Source organism: Meleagris gallopavo, chromosome 1 (assembly GCF_905368555.1).
Source record: "Meleagris gallopavo chromosome 1, MGAL_WU_HG_1.1, whole genome shotgun sequence".
NCBI lineage: Eukaryota > Metazoa > Chordata > Aves > Galliformes > Phasianidae > Meleagris > Meleagris gallopavo.
The window spans coordinates 48,113,733-48,126,631 of NC_139404.1; the positions used below are offsets into that span (position 1 = coordinate 48,113,733).

At 40.2% G+C, this 12,899-nt stretch overlaps 1 protein-coding gene across 5 annotated transcripts in view; it reads left to right on the forward strand.

Moving 5' to 3' along the window:
- Positions 1–517: 517 nt before the first annotated feature.
- ATF7IP (activating transcription factor 7 interacting protein) overlaps positions 518–12,899 on the forward strand; it is a 103,080-nt gene continuing 90,698 nt past the window's right edge. For 2 of the 5 annotated variants that reach the window (XM_003202340.5, XM_019614378.3), the window contains exon 1: positions 530–704. The gene's annotated coding sequence lies outside the window, so the exon portion shown is untranslated. Of the gene's footprint in view, positions 705–732; positions 1,049–12,899 lie in introns of those variants that run through there. The other 3 variants (XM_085224876.1, XM_085224922.1, XM_010710065.4) reach the window with 3 other exon arrangements.

Sequence of the window (12,899 nt, forward strand, 5' to 3'; positions counted from 1 at the left end):
CTCTATCATTTCTTGAGGTGCTGCCTGTCATAGAGAAAGCTCGAAGTTGCTCTGCTGACAACCCAGTAACTGGACAGGAGGAGCTGTAGGGAACACACACATACAGAGCTGATAACGCAGGTTATTTTCAGAGTTGCCCAGCAAGCTTCAGAAAAGACTTCTCAGGTGCCAGAGTGCACTGTACAGCCCATGGCTGCCCGAGGCAGGAAGCCAAAAGAAGGACGAAGGAGAGAGAAGGCGGGAGGAGAAGGGAGAAGAAGGGGAAAGGAGAAAAGGGGGGAAAGGTGAGCGCTGAGGCCGTTGCCCTCAGCTTCACCACACCGACCCCTGGCGGCAACGGCTGCGGGGCGCCCCTCATTCCAGAGCACGACCGCGAAATAACCGTCTGCCACTACCCAGGGGGCGGAGCCACGCGCTCATTTAAATATATCGGAGACTCATTTGCATGCTGCGAGGATGACCGGCCCCGGGATTGGCCGGCTCCGTGGCAGCCCCACTGCCGGCCACGGAAGGGGCGGGGCCAACAGAGAGAGGGGAGGGGACACGAGAGCGATTTGCATAACGGCCCGGCGCGTGCGAGGGGAGGAGGCGGCGCTGGTGCCGGGAGCGGGTTCCGATTTTGAATCTACGGCGGCAGCACGGAAGAGGCGGGAGCGGCGGCTGCCTGGCGCTGAGGGAAGAGTTGGGCGGGCACGGCGAGTCAGGTACTGAGAGAGCCCGGCGGGCGGCGTTCGGTATTCGGCATTCCACCGCTGCCGGGCAGTGGCAGCGCTCTATGTGGAGCGCTGCCCTGCGCGGCGGCGGCGGCAGTGCGCATGCTCCGGGGCTGCAGCTTTGCACACGCGCCGCGCGCGCACACACGCAGTAGCGCAGCTACGCACATACTGCATGGGAGCACGTGACTCGGCTCCAGTGCAGGCGGCGGCGCGCATGCGTGGTGCTGTTTTCGTCCAGAGGTGGCAGCAGGTGGGGAGCGTGGCGCGGGGACGCGCGTTCCTCCCTCCCTCACGCGTGGAGGACCCCCTACGGCGGCAGTCCCGGCTTACAGGTAGGTCTGTGTGGCACAGGGGGCACGTGGGCGCCGTGCGGGGTCCTGGAGGCGCAGAGTGCCCTTCAGCGCCCGGCGGGCGTCCGTGTGACCGTCGAGGGTTGAGGTGAGGCGCGGGCACTGTGGCACACAGGCGCCACGCGGCTGTGAGGGTGGGATGGCAGCACCCGAGCGCTTTGCTGGGTGCTGTGTGGGGCTGGGAATGGCTGCCTGCGTGCTGCTGGCTGCTGCTTGGGAATTTTCTGCACAGTATAGAGAGCGCCAGGCCTGAGTGCTGCACTGCTTGCGTTGAGGGGGCAGCAAGGAGAAAAACGCTTGTTATTTTTTGCGCTGTTATGTGCTGGTGGGACTTCAGATGGAAGTTCTTGAAGCGCACGGGCTTGTGCGCTGAGCTAAGGAAGAAAAGGAAGAAAAGGCCCGGTTGTCCTCAGTAAGCAGTAGGCACATGAGGCTGACAGGGAGACCTGCGTCGAACATAACGAGGGATGCGTTGGTCAGGTGTTCCTGTCAAAAATACGCATGCACATTGGTACTGCTCTTTAAGTAACTAAAATATTGAAATCAAATGGTAGTTGAGCGCTACGTTTTAATTTAGGTGTACATTAGGGCCTGTCAGAGGTGGATCATTCCTCATTTCTTAACCCTCAACAGATATTCAGTGGAAATGCCTACGTGACAATGTTCTGTTGCATAACAGTGATGTTGTAATAACTCTGATGTTGTAATGACAGTGTGACCATTATCGCGAGGAGGGTTTTTGGATGGAAAAATTGAGTAGAATTGTTGAGAGAAGAGATGAGATGGGCAATGCCCAGCCCAAATGTTTTTGGCAATAAGCATTGAGATTAAAATGGTAGTCCCTGCGCAATCGCAAACAAAGAACACTTTGTGCGTCTGGCTGTCTTACTAAACAAGGTTTCTAAATAGCAGAGCTAGAACACTTAATAGCATGCTCCTGTTTGGTGAATATCCTAGATCATACAAGCAAATATAATATTGTTACAAAAAATTCATTGGGATCTGCATCTATAAGATCAGAGTACTGTGCAAGCATGCTGTTTGGCTTTCTCTTGTAAGTTGAATATATTTCGGGACATTATCTAGCATACTTTTTTTATCCGAGTTACATTTATTACCGCTACTAATTTTATATTCTTAAGAATATTGAAAGTGTGGTTAGTGTCTGATTAAGTATGAAATGAAAAAATTTGTATATGAACTTTCTACACAGGTGAGTTTACATGAACGTAAAAAATAAGTATCATGTTCTGCTTATTTACTGTGTTTTGCAGTCCCAAGGGAAGATATGAGAGTATTACTTTGAACATTAAGAATTCTTTGGGTGAATTAAGGGGAAATGCACAGAGAAAGGTACTCTTTGGTATGTGGTCATGGGTAGGTAATTTCTCAGTTTTCAGACCACTGAAGTGGGACTAATAGTGGTTGTCAGAACTAGCATAAAATGAATTCCCTAATGCGGGGACTTACACAATTCATGAATAATGGCAATTAAACCCACTATTTGTTTCTCATATCTGGTGGTTTTGCTACTATTTTATGTGCTTCACAAACACGAAGTCTAGTTTTTATGTACCTATAATGCAGAAAAGAATGTCTCTACTTATTTTGGATAGCAGTACATTTTTATAATTAATAACTGACTAAATATAGGAATTTTTTTTGTTGCTGTTTATAATTAACTGTTCATTGTGTGTTCTTTTCAAAGAATCTTGATGTTCATGTTCTCATTATTCTATTTCTAGCTTAGTAGACCTACTACATTGCTCAGAGTAAAAGTTTCCTTATCAGTTGCAACCTTGCCACCAAGTGTAGCAGTGCTGAATTGATGTTCTTGTGATTATGTGGCACAGTTCTGTATTTTGCTGTATGAATTAATTTGGCAAGATTATCTTGGCTGTTGTACAGACTTGAAATTGATCATACTTAACAGAATTGATTTGTAGTAGGATATAGGATTACATGGATCAATTAAAACAGTCATTCCAATGCTGTTTTTGAGGAACCTCTTAAAAAAAAATTGTAGTGCCATGCTAATGTAGTAATTCAACATTAATATGAGTTCGCTTTAGTGGTTTCTGGACCAAGGTATTCACAGATGAGTTATTTAAATACCAATTCTGTGTTTAATTAAACATCTGGTTTTATGTTGATATTTAGTTAATGTTAAATTATTAACACAACTGTGCAGTTGAATATATGGAAGTGAAGTCTGAGTATGTTCCTCTGATGTCTTAGCACTCTGATGGAGTTTTTTTGAGACTAGATGGCTGTATTAACACATCATTCCCTCTGTGTTCATGATGTTTTGTGATTAGGTGATTTACCGCTGCAGTCAGAGTGTGATATTGTTTCTATTCTGTCTGGGCTGATGGAAGTGATTTTTTTTATTTTTTTTTTTTCCAAATATATTATTTTTATTTAAACTAAGTAGTGACAGCTATTTAACTTACAGAATTTTCATCTACAGAGCTCTAAGACCAAATGCTAGAGAATGCAGTATTGTACAAGCGCAATTCTTGGGTTCCAGATGAAAACGTTCCAGGTTTAGGTTGAACATCTAGGACTGCAGATCAGAATTCAGGTTTTGATATAGTATTTTTGTAGGTATGGTAAATACAGATTTCTCTTCCACTTAAAATATTGTTACTACAGAAATTGAAATGAGTACTTACTTGTAGATGAAACAGCAAATCCAAGTTTAAGGGTGTTGCAAGCTACTGTAAGTTCCTGTAAGCTTGAAGGCATTTTATATATGAAGTTTAAGCTTAAGTTTAAGTTGAGGCAAAATGGAGTTTTAAGTGGTTATTCAGAAATATTTCTTTATTTTCTTGAATTTGTTGCAAAGTTGATTTTGATGGAGTAATACATTTTCACAAAGAAAAGCTTCAGTGTAGTGGGTAATTTTAAAGCATCTTGCGTGTACTGAAATCATTGTCTACTCCTCAAAAATTTCCTTAAGAGACTTGTCTTTGGGACATCTGAACTTTAAGTGTGCTTTATTGAATGCTTTGGCTACAATAATTTTTGTAGTAGTTGATTACATGTGTGACTGTTCTTTCCCTTGTTTTTGCAAACTATGCTTTTTTCCTTGTTCTTGTATTAGGCAAGTAGTCCATTTAAACATTTTAAATTTCCAGTACTAGAGCTGGTGAGTACACCAAAAATCTCTGCTGGCACGAATAATCAGTCCTGAAATAACCATCTACAACTGGCGACAGATATGTGCAGTTACGTAAGCTTAGATGCTTTCGTAAAAGAATGGATGGAGGGCATGTTCTACTTCTTTGGTAAAGGTTAGGAATAATTCAATGTTAATTTCTTTCAAAATAGCTCCATCTGTTCTTGCAGTTATTTAAAAATAGCTATATTTGGACTTTCTAGGAGGGTTACATGATGAAGCAAGGCAGATATGGCAGTGCTCCCTCCAGATCTCATGTACTGTTGCCTGGATGAGAGCAGATGATTGATGTTAATGAACAGATCTTAACGGGAACTTGTATTATATTCTATTTACATTAAAGTCATGTATTTGTGTAAGACTCCCCTGCCTGTAACCTCTCCCTCACTTCATTGCTCCTCCCTCCCCTGAATTCTTAAATCAGTTACATCTTCAGGAGCAAACTTAAAAACCAAAAACAACAGCAGCACTAATAACATGTTTGAAGGGACTCTAGATGTATCTGGAAGGGAAAAAAAAAAAATCTGTAACAGTGGTGCAGTATATTATGTAAGAATTAGGTATGTGAATTCTGGGTTTTACTGAAGTTCTTCAGTGTTCTTGATTTGTGGTTGTTTTGTTGTTGTTGTTAGCAGCTTCCTCATTTCTATCTTCCTTTTTTTTTTTTTCCTCAAGTGAAACTGTTTTATTGATCAACTAATGTTTTGAAACAGCTGGTATTGTAAAAAGATACAGATATGTTAAAAAAAAAAAAAAAAGAAAAAGAAAAAAAAGAAAAAATGAAGCTGCTCTTCAAAATTAATTCCTAATCCTTGTCAGTTCTAGCCATGATTTGGCTCTGTCTCTGGCTGTTAATGTGTGACATGGATTCTGAACTGCCTGGAGTAAGAAAGAATTTGGAGAATGTGATACAAATTCTGGATTGCAGACCTAGCAAGGCTGCACCTTTTAACATCCAGCAGATCTTCATTTATTTTTGTTTTCTTTTTGTAGCACCAGAACACCACTGGTAATGTTGCAGCCATGCATTAACCATTTTCTGCCTCAGAAACCTTTTATCTGGCCCCCCTCTGCCTTTGCAGTTTGTTGCAGTGTAGCAAACAGGGAGGTGCTCTGCTGTATAAAAGCTTTATCCACTGCTGAGTTGCCACTGAATGGCTGGTCTTGAGTGCACATTGCAGCCATCTTAATCATATTTTCAGTGTAGCTGAGACAGTGCAGTTTCAAAATGGCTGACAAAGTGTTCATTGCAGCAGTTTAGCTTGATTGTGTGCAAATGAGCAGAGCTGTTGTCATCACATGCTTCGGACCTTGGAGGTAAGCACCAGCTCTGCTTTGCTGGGAAGCAATTCTATCATTTTTGGCTGAACAAAATTTGGAATTTTAAGCTATAGAAAATACTCTGAAGAACTGTAACTTTTTTCTTGTCAGCAGGAGAGTGGTTGTCATGTTGTTGGTTTTACCCCTCTCACTGAATTAATTCATAGATCTCTATCCTTTCTCAGTTACAGGGTAGGTTGGGTAGGGCAAAAATGTCAAAGGTCATACTCATACGTATTGTTTGACAAGTGATTTAATTGTGGTTCACTTCTTTACCAGGCCAGAAGAGCTCTTACTTTATGCTGCTCATTTTTCAAAATCTTGCCTCATATTTTAACTAATATTTAAAATAAACTCTTTATCAAGTGACTAGAGTTACATTTGATATCGTATTTTCAACAAGTTATTTTTTTCCAATGTTAAAATAAAATTTCAAAACCTGCATAAATACATTGGAATAGCAACAATTATATAAGTATTAAACTATTTTGCTGGTAGCAGTTAGTTATTATTCAAGAATAACAGCAGTATAAATCTTGCAGAACTACTACAAATAATAAAATGAAAGATTCAAAGTAAATTGTTCTTTTATTATATGAAATCTGAATAGAAGTGCTAGTGGCTTCATATGACCTAGGTATTTACTGCATGTTACTTGTTGAAGGTTGCCTGGGTATCTGTCATACTTGAAACTCATTTAAATGTAGTTGATAGGTGTTGGTGTCCAAGGCCATGAAAACAGGAGAAAAGCAGTGCTCTGATTGAAGGAGTAAGAGAAAGAAGATGCTTTTCTACATTAGTACTTTATTTTCTTCTTTGCGTCTGTCTAAATTACCTAATTAAGGTCTTTATGGGGTCTTAAGCTAGATGTTAGTTAATTTTAGAGTAATTAAATGGGAAATTACTTGAAGTTCTCATGAGGCATCTCAGAAGCAGCAGAAGAGCTGAGTAACTCATCGGTACTTGAGTAACATCATGGTATTTTTCCTGTCTGAAGGTGAACTTAATGCAAAAATTGTGAAAGTCCATATTAAATGCTTAAACGTTTATTCCTTCAGTATTTTTGCATGTTGATTCATGGTGGTTTTTACATATCCTGTTCCAAAGTACTTCATGGTTAAATTAGTTTTGAGTTATCTGCTTACGTAAATGATCTTCTAGTATTAGTGGCAGTGCACCATTTTGAAAATATGAAGTATTTTGAGCAGACAGTGCATGTCAGAGACAGACAGAGACTATTTTAGAACATCACTGAAACACAGGAATTTAAGGGCAGATTGATTCTTGACTTCAACTAATTGTAAATTTTGTAAATCTAGTTATTGTAAGATTTTCCTGCTTTAAGATAACAGGTCAGTGATAAGAATAATATCAATGTATGATTGCAGGTGAAGCTGTTAGGTAGTCTTATTACTTGTTTTCGTAACTGGTGCAGGTTTTTTTCAGTCATTCTTGACTTAAATAACTGTTTAGTTTGTAGTGATCTTTCTTGATTGGATAAGGTAGTTAAAGAGACAGAAACCACTTGGGCACTTCGGAATGTCTGAGAATTTGGACAGTAAGGCTTATTTAAATCTTGCTAAGATGTGCCTTATTTATAATAAGTACATGTTAGTAGTGTAACAAGACTTGAAAATACGTGAAAATTGTCAAGCAGTATTGGCTCTGTTTTCTGCTGTTTTGTAAACCTCTCTTTCAGGGGAACATGAAAAGGGTAGGTAGTATATATATATTTTTTTTACTTTCATTTAAGGGTTGTTTCTTAATACTTGTTAGACTTTAGTACAGCAATGTATATTCACATCAGTTCTCTCATACAGTCCTTTTTGTGCTTTTTTTTTTTTTTTTTTTGGTGCTTGAAAACCAAATCTTTGTCAGTTAAGTAAGTAAGTTAACTTCTATTTTACAAAAAAAACCATGATGTACGGAGATTGCCAGGGCTTATAGGAAAGCTCTCCCTGTCTCCACAGTGTTTTCTGTTTCCTTTGTTCTTTGATTTACTTTATAACAGAATGTTTTGAAAAACATAATCATTTTTGGAATTGCTGTAGGAAATAACTGCTTCAGAAGGGAGCTACAGAGTGTTTCTGTTATAGTAAAATGTGTGATGTAGATGGATGTTTTTTTCTTCAGTAAAATGGACCTTGGAATGCATGCGATATGTTAGGTCCTGAAATCAGTGTTAACGCGGAACACATCTTCTGTTTTCAGAAGTCCAAGTATACAGTAATTGAAAAGATGACCCTTTTTCCCTTCTTCCCACATTTTCAGTATTTTTGTTTGTTCTTTAGTGGGTTAGTGGAAAAACATTGATTACCTACATGGAAGCATGGCACTCTAATGGATGCAAAGAGATACTTTTATTAAATATATAAATATATAATATAATATTTTATATTTATATAAATATAAATTAGTTGTGCATTACTTGATTTAGAAGTGGTTGTGTATAATGAATTATCAACTTCAACTTTGTTTTTAATGTGAGATAGATGTATTGTCAGACTGGGCTCTGTGTTCTTGTTTGCATTTTCTCTACTTTTGAGACCTGCTGCATTCTGGAATGATTAGTTTTGTACTTCTGGATAGGTGAGCTTGGAGGGGTAGGCTTCCAGAAGCAAATAAGTCCCTAATGGGGTAACAGTACTGCATACATATAAATTTCTAAGAGAAAAATATCCAACAATATTTCACTCTGAAGGAGCGAGTAGATTCTTATTTTTTTCTTTCTTTTTGAAAGCTGCATTTAAGAAAACACTTCTACTTTTTACTTGTTCTTCATGGAAGTGCTCATTACATTTGTTCTTTACTAAATTGTAAATGATTAGCATGGCTCGATTATTTTTATATTCCTTTTAAAACTAAGAATTGTCTCAGTTTGCACAGCTGCATCTTCTATTTCAGAAGATACACTAGGACCAAACAATTTCAGGTAGGATTCAAAACAAACTGGAATGGATTGCTCAATTAATGCAGTACTCTTTAATCCATGCAACTAATTTTCAAGCAGCTGATTTGATTGGAAATGGTAAAACTAAATGATTATGAAGCACTTAAAACTGCTTTGCATCTTGAATATTTAATCATGTTATAGTTATTTTAAAACAGTTAGTTAGTTGTAAACTTTACAATGGTTTTATCAAGAATATATTTTCAAAAGAGTTACCAGTGAAGCAAGTTAATATTTTTTTTCTTACATTGTTTTCATTTATAGGCTTAGGTCTTTCCATTTTTCAGTATTTGTTCGCTAAATAAATTCACCTCCAACAGTGTCTGATAAAGATGTTAAAGAGCACTGGTCCCAAGACTGACCCCTGAGGGATGCTGCTCGTTACCTGCTTCCACCTGGAAGTAGAGCCATTGATGACCACCCTCTTGTCTGCGGCTTTTCAACCAATTTCTTATCCATCAACTGGTCCACCCATCAAATCCACACCCCTCCTATTTGGAGATAAGGATGTAGTGGGGGACCATGACATCAGTTGCCTTTCCCTTGTCCACCGATGCCTTCACTCCATCATAGAAGGCCACCATATTGGTCAAGCATGACCTTCCTCTGGTGAAGCTGTGCTGCCTGTCTCAAATCACACGTTTATTCCTCATGTGATCAAGCATGTCATCCAGGAGGATCTGTTCCATGATCTTCCCAGGCACAGAAGTGAGACTCACTGGTCTGTAATTCCTGGAGTCCTCCTTGCTCCCTTTCTTGTAAATGGGAGTGACGTGACCCTTCTTCCAGTCATCCAGGACCTCAACTGACAGCCACGACTTTTCAAATATGATGGAGAGCAGCTCGGCAGTCATCTCAGACGGCTCCTTCAGAACCCTGGGATGCACGCCATCCAGCCCCATAGACTTGTACACATTCAGTCTTATGAGGCGGTCTCGGACCTGCTCTGTCCTCACAGTGTGGGGGAGGATTTACCACCCTGGTCCCCACCTAGAGGGATGCAGGGCTCAGGGACGTGAGAAGTACTGGAATCCTGGCAACCAGTGAAGACCGAGGCAAAGAACTTCAGTACCTCAGCCTTCTCTTCGTCCATTGAAGCAAGTTCTCCTTTTCCATTTACCAAAGGAGGTACACTCGCTTTGGCCTGTCTCTTCTGGCCAGTGCACCTGTAGAAAGTCTTCCTGTTGTTTTTCAAGTCCCTCACCAAGTTCAGTTCCGCCTGCACCTTGGAGTTCGTGATCCCACGTCTGCAAGTCCAGATGGCATCCCTGTTTTCTTCCCAGGTGACACGGCCTTGTTTCCAGAGCTTGTACGCACCTTTCTTTGCCCTCAGCATGCCCAGCAGGTCCTTACCGAGCCACGCTGGCTTCCTATCTTCTCTGCCCACTTTCTTAGTCAGAGGGACAGAGAGCTCTTGCATTCTCCTCAACATCTTTGTTTTTAAAGACAGCGTCCCAGGGGATCTTAGCCAGTAGTCCATTGAACAGCTTAAAGTTTGCTCTTCCAAAGTTCAAGCTCCTGACACTCCTCTTTGCCAGGTCCACATCCCTTAAGATCACAAACTCGACCAGGGCGTGGTCACTGCAACCCAGGCTGCCTCCAGCCATAATGCCTTTAATGATCTCAACAGGCCTCCACTAGGATGTCTGATTTGTTGGCCTTTCCCTTGATCGTACCCATAGAGACTCTACCTTACCATTCCCAGCCCCAAGCACTCTAACATAGAGAGCCATGCCACCAACCTTTCTTTCTTGCCTGCCCTTTCTGAAGATCTTACAGCTATCCATTGCAGCACTCCAGTCATGGGTGCAGACCCACCATGTTTTTGTAATTGGGAGCTACCAAGCTTGTGGCTGTTACATGAATAATTTGCTATGTTTTGTGCTTTGGAAAAGAAGCAAAGACAGAGGAGAAGGGAATGTTTGGGGCTGTATTTGTATGTATCGCCTAAAGGGGGCCCAGGGCCATAAGATTTTCTCTTGTGATTTTTTTGGGGGGGGGGGGGGGTTATTTTTCTTTTGAGCTATAAAAGACAGATTTCATCATGATTTACTTGTGAGACGAACTTTGCTGATGAAATGTTTGTGCAAATTATAAAGTTGCAGATTTTTTTGTACCTTCCTATTTTGAGATAAATCAACTGTGACATTTAAAATTTGAGGATATTTTCTACCATATGTACCAATTGAAACCATATAGCTAATAATAATTATTTGGAGTACAATTGGCCCCATTACTTTTAACTGTAACATCTGCTCTTTGAGGTCCTTTCTGATCACAGACTAGAAAATTGCATTCATGTTTGAAGGCAAAGTCCTCCCGTGGTTGCTTTGTTTTGTGTGGGATGTTTTTTTTGTTGTTGTTGTTGTCTGTATGGTTGTCTTTAACTGACAGTACTGAGTGTGGGAAATAAAGGCAGCCATTTCAGACTTTGTTTTTGGTAATGCTGCTCCCTGAAGGATAGAAAGGAATATGCTAGTGGTTGTTTGTTTGTTTACCATGTTACTCTCCCAGATAAAAAATAAATAATAACAAAAAACCCACCACCTTTTGGAAGCATTTAAAATGGTCAGTGCTAGTTTTCAGGATGGGTAAGTCTGCTTAGGCTGCAGTGCACAGATGTTGCTGCAGCTGATCTGGTGCTTAGCAAGTCCTCTCATTAATTCTCCTGTTCTTTATAATTTAATTCATGTGTTCTTGAATACTAAACGAACAACTCCTCCCGTACAGGAAAGTATTTTGCATTTGAAAACTAGCTCTGTCATAACTAAGCTGTGTACATGCTGTGACATGCAACAAGGAATGGAAAGGAACATAAAACTAAGGGAGTGTGGCTGACTTTGCAGAGAATGTTCTGGAAGCAGTGTGGTGCCTCCCCCAGACAGTCTCTGGAGAGCTCATCCTCAGGGCTGGCTGCAAACTCTGGCCTGGATTTCCCTGAGCTAGGAAATCAAATGAGTTACAGATCTTGTTTTAACTAGTACTGCTTTCTGTGATAAGAATTGTACTGCTATGCTGGTATTCGTGTACTAAGCTGTAGAGCTCGGGTGGGAGATGGGGGAACAGGTGTTTATAGGGAATGCAAAGGGCAGGGAGGGAGGGTTGTGTTTGTGCTTTTTTAAAAGCAGAATTGGTGGCCTTTATTTTCCAGTTCTGAGCATGTTCATCAAATGACTCATTCTGCAAACAACAAAAGCATCACTAAAGGGTGTATTCTGCACAGTGCTTAAATGTGTAACATACATACATCTATGTGAAAGTAAGATAAATCAAAAGATGCACATGAAATAATGGTGGAGTCCTATCAGATCACTTAAATGGTTAACGATTGTCATTCTACTGTGACAGTCGTTCTGGAAAAATTATAGTATTTGCCTTGCACGTCTCTTCAGGCTTTTGGATACAACTTTTGAGCTTGAATTGTAACAACTAATGAAAAATAATTTGCGTTGTTAAATACTTTCAGATGCAAAATCAGTATCTTTGTGACGGTGTGATAAGTAAACTGTATTATTCTTAAATAACCTAGAACCAGCCCTACAGCAAATTGTACTTCCACAGTGGAAAGGGGACATTAAAAGTAATCCAGCTATATATAGCTCTGATATTGTTAACATTTTAAAGAAAAACAGTGTAGAGAGCAAGAAGAGGTCAGGACTGCAAAGTAGGATTCTCTAATCCTGAGGTGGCTATGCTTTTGCCTGACTGGAATTGGCAAGCACTTCTGTGTCCATCACTTCTTTCTGTGTTCTGCTAAATGGTGTGATAGCATACCTAAAACAGTGCTGCAAGATGTGCAGCGCAACATTATTGTGGGCTTAGCTTTTCTTCAGGGTTCACAAATACATGTTTATATATAAATAGTGTATTTAGCTTGAGTTGTATCATACTGTAAGAGATTCTCATAAGGCTGAAAATGGAGAGGATTGCGGAAAGGTAATGCACAACTACTCACCCTTTATATAAACAGATTTAATAGTAAGCAAAGCCTGGTTTATTTTTTCTCCATCAAAATACAGTGACTGTTAGAATAGGCATCTATAAAATATCATTTATTTGTTAATGTAACAGGGCTTTGTCTGTGATGTAGGTTGTCTGATGGCAATTGGAAGAAAAAGCAAGAATTAAAACATTAACTATTTGAAGTCCGAATGAGGGCTTCTCTCTTTACCTGTCACTATATCCTTTTAGGTATTTGAAAAAAACAGCCCACAGCTCTATCTACATGATGAGGGCAGAAGAGGGGAGGGGGGAAAAAAGGAAATAGTAAATTAAACAAACTGGCCAAACATGTTACATGTCACCAGTAGGTTAAAAATGGAGCTGCTCTACTTTGATATTTATTATTGGTAGGTTGGAAATATCAGTTATATAATAGCTGA